Below are 12,145 nucleotides of genomic sequence, written 5' to 3'. Positions count from 1 at the left end.
GCATGTAGAATTCCAATTAGTTTTAATAATTTTAGTGGGGTCAAGACATTTTGTCTGAACTCAGTGTTTCACCTGAACACAAAACCATTATTTTGTACTATATTTACCTATCAAAAAAGTGCTCTAAATTAGTTCTTTTTGAAAAAAAAAAACAGGATTAGCTAAATGACTGGATGTTTTAGACACTCCAGTTAGACCAGCTATGTACAGAGGACAGTCAAGGACAACTTAATTCTCCCGTGAGGTGGTGTTTGATGCCCTGTTCAATGCGTTTTACAGCAAGAGACGCTAGTCCGGTTTCTATGCTGGGACCGAGTCAAACTGTGCAGTACCAACACTAGCTCTGCCCGAAGTACTCTCCCCTGGAAATGAAACAGGGCAGCTGTCTTCCAGCACGCAGGGCATCCCAGGCTGTTACAAGTACTTCATCCACATAAAATTGCAAAGGGAATTTTAGAAGTCAGAATGTAATTATCCCCTTTGGAGTTTGGCAATGGAACAGGAGGATTAAACAGAGCTGTCCTTTGTCCCCAAAATAAAAGATGCCAGCGGCTCCACAATAGACACAACCAAGGCATGAGGAAGGAGCCTGGAGTCTTGTTTGTTTTGGTGTCCGCTTTCTCACCTCCGTAGATCACCAATTCCGTGTTCTCAAAAATCAGAGCAGGCCTCAAGGTGACCCCTTTTATGGCATCTTACTCCCATTTTCAATGCTGTTTAGAAGAAGCTAGATGTAAATATTCAATAAAGTCCCTGTGAGCTACTGCCCTTGTGGCTCAGTAAAAATGAAAAGCTACTTAAAATACAAGTCTCCAAGCTTTGTCTTGCAGAGAGCTAGGACAACCCCAGGATACCCTGGGCTTTGATGTAGAACCTTCCAAAGACCACATTAGATGGTAACTACCAGTATAACTATTCTCAAAAACTCCAGAGTGACTTATATCTCATTTCCATAAACTTTATAATAAAACACTTGTAATTAGGCTGGTAGGAAATGAACTGCTGAGTATACGTCTTGAGAGGTTCACCACTAGGTACCTTCGGAGAATCACTGAAAGTAAGTTAGCTGCTTGATTTATGCCACGTATATCCACAAGAACAGCAAAGCCAGGACAAAGTGGAAGTTGCTGTACAGCCTTATGATCTACGCTTTCTCTCATTCCTTTGTTCAAAGCATCCTTGACATGACTCTCCTTTCCACTTTCTACTTCCTATTGGCCCTTCTGAGAAGGTCACTATCCTAAATGACTTATCCCGGGATCTGACACTCACTCCTTCTAACATCTTTTGACAGGATCCAAGTAGCACCCCAGCAATACATTCCTAAGGCCCATGGCCCTGACTCAAGCCAGGCTGATGAAAGCTAAGATGCAGCATTCTAGAAACCCTGAGCTCAACTCTAGCCAATGCTGACATCCTGACTTTCAAACCCATCCGTTTCCAAAAGGAAAAAACTTTTCAAGCTTTCCAATCATGATAAGTTCTGAGCCACCTAATACTGATGTTTTGTAGTTGATTGGGTGAAATAGAAGTCAAACCTAGTCTCAAGCTCTCTAAGGTGACATACTTTCCTCTAGTTCTTGCTCTAGATGACAAATATCTTCTTGAGGGTAGAACCAGTGAACCTCTCTTTCCCAAGAGCCACACTTCATCAAGCAGCCCAGGTCAAATTTTACAATGTGCAAACTAGCTAGAGAATAGACATTACCTAGAAGTCAGCACACTTCCTACTCATGCAGTTTTGTTACCTTCAGTAAAAAATGTCTTGGGTCACTTTCGTACAAGAAGAATAGAAATCAGTTCTTTGATGACTGTAAGTTAGCCCTAAGGTCTTGCTTTCTGGTCTTTTTCTCATCTCTTGGGTATATTTCTGTCCCATTTTGATTCTTTTTTTCCTAGCAAAAACTTTGAATTTTGGCTAGGTGTGGTGGCTCACACCTCTAATCCCAGCACTTTGGGAGGCCGAGGTGGGCAGATCATGAGGTCAGCAGATTGAGACCATCCTGGCTAACATGGTGAAATCTTGTCTCTACTAAAAATACAAAAAATTAGCCAGGTGTGGTGCCACGCGCCTATAGTTCCAGCTACTCAGGAGGCTGAGGCAGGAGAATCGCCTGAACCCGGGAGCCAGAGGTTGCAGTAAGCTGAGATCACGCCACTACACTCCAGCCTGGGTGACAGAGCAAGACTCTGTCTCAAAAAAAAAACAACTTTGAGTTTTTTTAACCCAGAAAATGAAATGCCAATAATAGCAGCAAATAGGATGTTTTCTTTGTGACAGTCCCAAATCTGTTTGACTCTTGCAATAGACTGAATGTGTCCCCCCAAAACTCCTATGTTAGAACCTAACCCCCAATGTGATGCTATTTGGACGTGGGGTCTTTGGAGGTCATTGGGTCATGAGGGTGGAGCCATCATAAATGGGATTTGCACCCTTATAAAAGGGACCCCAGAGAAGCTCTTCACCCCTTCCACTATGTGAGGACAAAGCAAGGAGATGAACATCCATGAAACAGGATGCAGCCCATCACTAGACACCACATATCTGAGTGCTGTGATCTGGGATTCCCAGCCACCAGAACCATAAGAAATAAATTTCTGTTGTGTGTAAGCCATGAGTCCATGGTCATTTGTTATAGCAGCCGGAATGGACTAAGACAAGTCCAATATCCAAGATCTTCTCTCGCTGCCTCTCAGTTAATTACCCGTTGTGGGAAATCCTTTTGAAAGATACTTGCCTGGTGATTAGGAGGATTTTACTGCTTCCCATACACAGGGACAAAAGCAAGGATCCAAAAGTTTTAAACAACTTACTAGAGTCAAAAAGTGAATGTGAAACAGCTATAGCCATGTGGTCTTTGTTCTGTAAAGTCATGATCACATGGAGCTCTTTAGAGAGGCTGAAGACAGGACAGAAAGGATGATGAGAGCATCCCCCTCTGATGCAACAAGAGAAGCCCACAGCTCTAGCCCTCCCACTTTATGCCTTGAAGTCCCATCTCCACTCTCATTCCATTACCTCTGGGAGTCTGCCTCTAGTCAAGTCTGGGCTTCTGAACAACCGTTTTCATTTCCTGTGTCTTGGGAACATTCTCCGTGTTGCTTATTTCTTGCAGACTTCACTGGATACTCTCAGCGTGTTGAGTTTCATCACATATGTACCCGGCTGAGCGACCCATTTAGCAAAACTCCCTTGGTTTATGGATCTGGAAAGCCCTCTGTGAAACCAGCCTACCATGAGTGGGAATCCTACTTTCTGCCCTGGCCAAAATCAAGCTCCCTTCCTCTTGGCAGCCATAGAAACATGGGTGTTTTTTTCACCCAAAGTTTGCAATGGGTTAACTTTCTTTTTCAGACTTGCTCCAAATACTTGTCTGGTCTCTGGGCAGGACTTGTGATTTGATGACATGTAATTTAAGTAAATACATTCAACTCTAATTTATGGGTGAAGAGGGAGACTCAGAATTTAAAACAAGGCATTAAAAAAAATAGAGGCTTCCCAATATGCATTTCCCAGGGTTTTGCTCCGACGGCCTCTGTTTTCCATGTTTCTACAGGCCAACTCCTGCTGGCCCTGAATAGACCTCCCGTGGAACAGAAGCATCAGGACATTAATCTAAGATTAAAACACACCTCCACACTGGCCAAATCATAGGCTACTCCCAACAGTACTGTTATTTATTGATTGATTGATAGGGTGCTGCTCCATCACCCAGGCTGGAAGGCAGTGGCACCATCACAGCTCACTGCAGCCTCAACCTCCCAGGCTCAAAGGACCCTCCAGCCTCAGCCTCCCAAGTAGCTGGGACCACAGGCATGCACCACTATGTCCAGCTAATTTGGATTTTTTTCTAGAGATGAGGTTTCATCATGTTGCCCAGGCTCCAAAAGTAAATACTTTTAGAAGTAGGTGGTATCACTTGGCAAACAAGGTCAAAGGGTTAAATATTTTGCCTTCGAAGCCCTATATCCCAATGCTCTCAGATTCAAGAGAAACTTATAAATTATTTTCTTTTTTTTTCTTCTTTTGAGACAGAGTCTTGCTTTGTCACTCAGGCTGGAGTGCAGTTGTGTGATCTCAGCTCACTGCAAACTCTGCCTCCTGGGTTCAAATGATTCTCATGCCTCAGCCTCCAGAGTAGCTGGGACTACAGGGATGCACCACCACACCAGCTAATTTTTGTATTTTTAGTAGAGACAGGGTTTCTCCACGTTGGCCAGGCTGGTCTCAAGCTCCTGACCTCAAGTGATCCACCCGCCTTGGCCTCCCAAAGTGCTGGGATTACTGGTGTGAGCCACTGCACCCAGCCATATAAATTAATTTATAATACTTTATTTTATACGCATCAAGTATTTAACCTGAGCACATAACCTATGGAAAAGCATGGGGCTTCCAAGAAAATACAAACTTCTAGACTCAACCATGATGCTAACTATGGGGGTTTCCTTGGAAAAGTGACATATCAATCTGGACCTCACTTTACTTATCTGCAAAGGTAGCCCTTCAACAGGATCATGTCCCAGGTGCCTAAACCCTTAGGAAAATTGAGTGGCTGTGTGTCAGCCGTGACATTTGCCAACCCGTGCCCCATGCAAAGTTATGTCTCAGGCTCCAGTGCCAGAGAGTCTTCACATAGCCACTTCATTTCTCCTCTCCATCATGAGATTGTGACAGCCCTTTTGTAACAACAGCACCAACCCCAGAAACAGCAGGAAATCGAGAATGCTGGTCCTTAAACAAAAACATCCACATATAAAAGCCTGCCTTGGAAAAATTAAGGTAAACATCTTTTGGACTTGTTGCTATTGACAGTATGTTTTCAATTTGCAACGCAAATTCATCGGAAGCTTTTCTGCCAGGGAACCGGATGGCCCTGGGAATTGGTAATTGGTAATGAGTCGTGCAGCCTTTCAGGTCTCGGTTACCATTCTGAATGGAGCCCAACTAATAGTGAATTACCTGATACTGTTGGAAACCTTTGCAACATGAGCCAGACCCCTGGATTTCTTCCCTAGCTTAAAACATGAGTTAAAACAGTGTCTGACTGGCATCTATAAAGAGAATTAGTAGAGAACACTGCATGGGGACAAAGGTGGACAAAGAGAGAGTAAGCTGGGGGTTCTGTCTCTGTGTCTGTGGTTTTTCCCCAGGATAATCCAAGGGAAATTTCCAAGGAATGTCAGACCCAGAGAAGTGGAATTAATGTACACCTCACATTCTTGAAGGGTCAGAAATTCCAGTCTTGGAATTTTTATTTCTTCCTAATCACTCTCCCAGTCCAGAGGATCAAACTACTTTTGCAGCAACTTTCAAGGTGAACTAGATTTTACTACTTATGATTTGTTCAGTGAGCCCACACTAAAAAAAAAAAAAGGACAGTTATCATAAGGGCTTTAAAAGCAAACCAAAACAATGAATCTTCTTGGCCAAGACTCACCAAATGAACTTCTACATTATGATTTGGTCTGCTGCATTTTGTTTTTGGTATTTGCAGTCTTCCTAGGGGAACCATCTAACAGAAAAACAGAACTTTTACATCACTTGCTTTCCCTGCCCAATTCAGTTCCATATTTATATCACTACTTTTCCTTTACACTCTTTGGTTTATAGTAGCAATAATTTTCCCTCATATACAGTCCAACGAACAACCAATTAACAAATGCCCAGAGTGGTAAAACATTTTTGGCTGTCTTGCCCAGTTGGTCATTAATTTGGTGAAGGAAGGGCTAACAAACTCATAAAGGGGAACTTGAATTTTAGAAGTCAGTTCAATTTTACATTATTAAAAAGGAAAATGTAGTAAAAATAATAAGAGCTTTGCCAAAACTCTACAGCAAAGTCAATTAGTCTCACAAAGAGCCTAGGAGTCTGCGATATGGACTTGCATTTGGAATCACTTAGCCTATTAGAACAATTCCAAACATCTTCTCTCTGAAACCATATTTCAGTGCTCATGGCTGCAGCTTACTGGGTAAAATTCTTTCCCCTCCTCAGTACAACACAATTTAAAGTATTCTTTGTGTCTGCATATTTCAAATATACAAATATGACTTCATGCATGAATATCTTCATGCATATGTCCATTACGATCACAAAAATTTCATACATTAAGTATGGTCTTCTCCAACATATACTAAAATGCATACTGTATTTTGTGTTGGTATGGTATATACTTTTAAGATGCCTTTAAAAGAAAAACCAATTTCAAAAAGAAAAATTACAACACTGGCATTACAAGTCTGTGGCAAAAATAAATTGCATTTTACTCTGAAGAAAAATCACTTTTATCATTTTTCACCTTATTTCAGGTATAAGGGAATGCTGTTCCTTTAATCAAAAAATTTGGCAATTGATTAAAGATGTGTCATTTGTCCATCATCATCACTATAGGCATTTTGTTCATATAAATATTTTGTTTTGCTCTGATTGAACAATGGGAAAAGGTTAAAATGCTAAGTGAGATTATCTTCATAGGCAATTCTTGCAAAATAGCGTTTTGCAATCAACTATATGAATTAACTGACAGGTTTTTTAAAAAGAAAAAATATATCCTATTTTGTTAAAATCTAACAAATATCCCCCAAACTCCTTAAGTGAAAATTATGTTGTATCTTTTCAGACTAGTGGCTCCCAACTCTCAGCCTCTGTAAAAATCCTAAGTGATTGCTATAGGTTTTCCAACGAAGATTCAGTTCTAATTAACTACAATTTTGTCCATATTTTGTTTTCCTACTGCATTGAAAGAATAGCAGGGGGTTAGCGCTGCAGAAAAGAAGATTATTAAAACTTTAATAACCTGAGCCTTTGAACCTTTTCAAATTCTTTACAATTTTCTCACATTTCCAGCCCAGATGTCTGCACGTAGTTATAGGGACAACATGAACTTTTTGTTTACAATTTTATTCACCTTATTTATTACCTCCTTTAAAAAAAGAAACGAAAGAGGAACACACAGAAATGTTTTAGCCCTTCTAAGCAAGATAATTTAGCTATTACAAAAATAAACTTGAAGAATGATTTTTATCCATTTTTAAGTTAAATATTTCCAACAACACAACTGTTTCCCCCCCACTGCTAGAGGTAAATTGTCAGGCAGCCTAGCAACGTGGCCAGCTGAATCACAGCATTCTTTTCAATCAAGCTACAAAGCTCCAAACAACTGAAAAAGAGAGTTCACTTTGGAAACTTGAACTCTTGAGACTGTTACAAAAGAAAGAGACCAAAAAGAAGGCATCCCTTAACATAATTAGCTGCTTGCTGTTTCACCAAAGAGAGGGATATTTGCATACAACAATAGCCAATAGAATTGGCTTTCATAGAATTCAGTGTGGCAGTTGTATTATCCCAACTCCAGATGGTTGTAGCCCCTCAAGAGCAATTATTGCCTTTCTTTTAATAACAGAACCCCAGTTATTCAAGCATTTCACAAACATCTTTGTTCTGTGATCGAGTGCTGGCAAATGAAATACAAGCAGATATGTTGAAAGGTACCTTCAGGAAGTCTCCAAAAAGGTGAGCCAGGGCACCTTCTTCTTCCTTTCCTCTTTCAGTCGGATGCAATTTTAGTGTGATGGCTGGAACCTGAGCAGCCATCTTGGACCTTAAGTCCAAGGAACAAAAAGCTAAGGAAGACAGAGCACTGAGCTAGCAGGAGTCTGGGTCCCTGCCCAGCAATGGCAGACTCACTTCCAGAATTATTTTCTATATGAAAGAGAGAGAAACATCTTTATTGTTTGAGCCACTGTTATTTTGGGATGTTGGTTTGCTTAATGTGACAAAATCTAGTCCTAACATGTGCCCTCATTTTGAGGGCTCTCCTTATAGCTATAGCTAGCTGAGAAAGAGAAAACCAGTACTGGCAACCAGGAGCTGTCCTGGTACAATCAGCAATGCACAACGGCATTGTTAAAAGCTGTTCTGGTCTTCACAATTAGGTCTTGATGTTGTCCAGTTGAACATAAACAACTGCACAAAACTTCAGCATCAGACAAGGCCACTTTGTGACCATGAGAGTTCCTGACAAAACTAAGATCACTCCGTGCTCGCTTCAGCAATACATATACTAAAATTGGAATGATACAGAGAAGGTTAGCATGGCCTCTGTGCAAGGATGACACAAATTCATGAAACGTTTCTTTTTTAAAAAATAATAATATTATTCCATATCATGTGTGAACACAGACAAAATATAAACATTGTCCAAGCCACAGAATACCAACTCCCCACCAATCCTAGCTAATACGAGTGACTGCTGATTTAGCAATTAAAGCTCTAACCTGGCTTCCTTCCTCTCACTTTCTAGATAAGATGCCCAATTATAGAATTAATTCCACTTCCTGACAGTATCCAATTCAGACCAAAGTCCCGCTTCCTTGAATCCTTTCCCAAATCACCACACACAGCTTAAATCCTGTAAGTCCTTTTTGACACTCTCCTACAGAGACACTCCACAGTTTCCAATTGTGTGTGTTCTCTCTCATCACAGTGAATAACACCAGTTTGTTCAATTCCAGTTGTGTTCCTGGAGGTCTACATGGCATTCATGTTGCTATGCTGTGTCTCTCTACAATGAAAACTAAAAATAAATCTACTCAACATATCAATCTGTAATTCAAATGATCCCACCCAAATGGAAAGCCCCTGTTCTTCAACAGACTTCTATCATCAAGAAACCAAAACATTAATTTGTAGTAATCAGATTCATTGAAATTATCCCCTTGTGCTATTTCCATGGCCTGGAAAAGACCCAGTCAGAACCTTCACCTGGTAGCGAGTTTGCAGTAACTACAGCAAGTTCAACTCAATGTTTCTTCAAATAAGAAAAACGTGTAGTAAAATAGACAGCTCGAAGCTATACTCTATTTTTCTCCCTTTCTTTTTTTTTTGAGATGGAGTCTGGCTCTGGCACCGAGGCTGGAGTGCAGTGGCATGATCTCGGCTCACTGCAACCTCTGCCTCCTGGGTTCAAGTGATTCCCTTGCCTCAGCTTCCTGGGTAGCTGGGATTACAGGCGCCCACCACCATGTCCGGCTAATTTTTGTAATTTTGGTAGAGACGGGGTTTCACCATATTGCCCAGGCTGGTCATGAACTCCTGACCTCAGGTGATCCACCCACCTCGGCCTCTCAAAGTGCTGGGATTACAGACATGAGAAATTGATTATTTGAGTATCCTGCTCTGCCATTTTCCATGAAGTAATTTGTATATATGCTTTGTTGTCCTGCTTTTTTTTAGTGTATTAATTTTTATTTATTTATTTATTCTGAGACGGAGTTTTGCTCTTGTCGTCCGGGCTGGAGTGCAATGGCGCGATCTCAGCTCACTGCAACCTCCACCTCCCAGGTTCCAGTGATTCTCCTGCCTCAGCCTCCCGACTAGCTGGGATTACAGGGGCCCACTACCACGCCCAACTAATTTTTGTATTTTTAGTAGAAATGGGGTTTCGCCATGTTGGCCAGACTGATCTCAAACTCCTGACCTCAGGTGATCCAACTGCCTCAGCCTCCCAAAGTACTGGGATTACAGGCATGAGCCACAGCACCCAGCTGCTGTTGCCTTGCTTTAAAAAAAACCTAAGCATTGTAAAATTTATTCATTATTGTATATAGCCAGAATTGAATTTATGGGTTTGTTTTGTTTTTTTGTTGAGACAGGGTCTCACTTTATCACTCAGGCTGGAACACAGTGGTGCGATCTCAACTCACTGCAGCCTCAACCTCCCAAGCACAAGTGATCCTCCCACCTCAGCCCCCCAAGTAGCTGAGACTCCAGGCACACACCACCATTCCCAGGTAATTTTTTGTATTTTCATAGAGACAGGGTTTGCCATGTTGTCCAGGATGGATTCAAACTCCTGAACTCAAGTGATCCTCCCACCTCAGCCTCCCAAAGTGCTGGGATTACAGGCATGACCCACAGCAACCAGCCGATTATGCCAATTTATACTACAACAAATGATGAATGAGAATTTGAGTTCCTTCATATCCTTGTCAGAATTTGGCATTGCCAGGCTTTTTAATGTTAGCCATTCTAGTGGATGTGGCTATTAGCAATTCTTGGATAAGTAATAGAAGAGAACCTTTATGTAAGTATGTTAACCACTTGGATATCTTCTTTTATGAAGTGCCTGTTCAAGTCCCTTACCATTTTTCTTCTACTGGATTGTTTGGTTTTTTTCTTAGTGATAAATACGAGCCCTTTATATTTTCCAGAATGACTCATTTGCTTTTTGTGCCCTTTCTAATATACTTTGATAAATAGGAGTTCTTGATTTTCATGTTCAATGTATCAGTATTCTCCATTATACCCAGTACTGCTTGAGGGCTGGAGTATTGCAGAAATAAGATTGGCCATGAATTAATAATTGTAGAAATTAAGTGATAAATACATGAGGGCACATTACATGATTAAAGGCTTTGGTACATATTTGAGATTTTCTATAATAAAAAGTTTTATTATTATTATTTTTAATCCAAGGGATAACTTAAGACAGGACCAATGGGATAAGCAGGAACAGAATAACAGAAGTAGAGACAGAAGGAGGAAGGAGAAGGTGATAAGAAATGAAACATATGAATTTGGAGATTTAGAAATGGAGTCTATGACTTGAACACACATCAGGAGTTTTTCACTTGGCAATCTTACTATACGATCCAAAGGAACTATAGCAAGAGTTAAATACATAGAAAAAGGATTAGGTCAAAACTGATACACTGGGAAAGCAAAGAGGTCTGAGTGTGCATACAACTCAAAACTTCCAAGAGAGAGTAGGGTTAGAAGTGGCTGGTGGCCGGGCGCGGTGGCTCATGCCTGTAATCCCAGCACTTCTGGAGGCTGAGATGGGTGGATCTCTGAGGTCAGGGGTTCGAGACTAGCCTGCCAAACATGGCGAAACCCTGTCTCTCCTAAAAATACAAAAAATGAGCCTGGCATGGTGGCGCATGACTGTAAACCCAGCTACTCAGGAGGCTGAGGCAGAAGAATCGCTTGAATCTAGGAGTTGGAAGTTGCAGTGAGCCAAGATCATGCCACTGCACTCCAGCCTGGGCAACACAGCAAGACTCTGTCTCAAAAAAAAAAAAGTGGCTAGTGACCTACTTACTAGTCATGTGGGACAAAGACAATTAAATGATACATTTTGAGTTAACCTGAATTACTGTCAATTCTCTTTTATATGCAAAGGCTAGGAAATGAGATGTCCTAGTTAAGCCAATTTCATATGCGTAAATACCATACATTTAGTCACTTATTAAAGTAGTAAACAGAACTCTCCTGGAGCCACTTCATCCTATTGTAGAGCATTTGGCTTTCCTGAGCATGAATCTGTAGAATATTTTTGGAAGAGAAAGTTTTTGAGTCCCTACCATTCACATCATTTCATGTTATTATTCCAAATGCATGACTTTCATTTACAAGGAAAATAAGGATCTTCCAAAGATATGAACTATTCTGGGTCATTCATGGTTTTCAGCCAGGAAAGCATCTACAGAAACAAAAAAGCAGGACACTGTTATCAGACGTGGGGTTAAATAATCATAATGAAAGACCACTCCTTAATCACTCCATAGCACATGAGCCCCTTTAGACAGCTGAATTTACTTACATTTGTCAAAAACATGGCTGATTTTGGAACCAAGTTGCAGGTTATTATAGTACAAAATTCCAGTTGACATTTAGCAAGCTTAACCCAAATAAAGATGACAGTTCAGGCTATAGTAGGGCTATTAAATTTGTCATTATAACTTCTAGCCAAGTATTTGTCAACTACGTATTCATTTGAACAAAACCATATGCATTTATAAGATGTCAGCCTCCTAAGTGTAGACATACATAGGCTAAAAATCATCCCAAGAACAGCTCAATAATTCTCCTGCTGCAAAATTTAAGGACAGAGCCAACTCAGGGACACAGGAAGGTTTTCTGCAGCCTCTGGGGCAGAACTTCCAAGTTGCCTAGGAACAAGTCATTTGCTTCTATCTATTGTCTCAAGAATGCTGAGGTGCAGGCAGAACGGAAGAAGGCGGTAGCAGAATCAGATGGTTTGCAAATATGAATCATAAGGCACTCACTCATTTCTGCCCTTGTCTGCTATCTTCCTTTCCACCCCTAAGTGTTTATTTTAACCTAGTTTGATCTGTGTCAGTG

The 12,145-nt window shown here is 40.9% G+C and overlaps 2 long non-coding RNA genes and 1 other non-coding gene across 3 annotated transcripts in view; 1 reads left to right on the top strand and 2 right to left on the bottom strand.

Annotated features, from left to right (window-relative positions):
* LOC134807146 (uncharacterized) overlaps window positions 1-12,145 on the bottom strand; it is a 63,990-nt gene that overhangs the window by 38,861 nt on the left and 12,984 nt on the right. The gene's annotated exons all lie outside the window — the stretch shown is intronic.
* LOC112204623 (U6 spliceosomal RNA) lies at window positions 8,040-8,144 on the top strand. The gene has a single exon (XR_002938297.1). It is a non-coding gene; the product is annotated as a U6 spliceosomal RNA (small nuclear RNA).
* On the bottom strand, window positions 11,367-11,688 carry LOC134807148 (uncharacterized). Its single transcript, XR_010146840.1, has 2 exons — window positions 11,604-11,688; window positions 11,367-11,483 (listed from the first exon to the last, which is right to left on the bottom strand). It is a non-coding gene; the product is annotated as an uncharacterized LOC134807148 (long non-coding RNA).

This window comes from Pan troglodytes, chromosome 8 (assembly GCF_028858775.2).
Source record: "Pan troglodytes isolate AG18354 chromosome 8, NHGRI_mPanTro3-v2.0_pri, whole genome shotgun sequence".
In the NCBI taxonomy this organism is placed as follows: domain Eukaryota; kingdom Metazoa; phylum Chordata; class Mammalia; order Primates; family Hominidae; genus Pan; species Pan troglodytes.
This window is presented reverse-complemented; position numbering and strand designations above follow the sequence as displayed.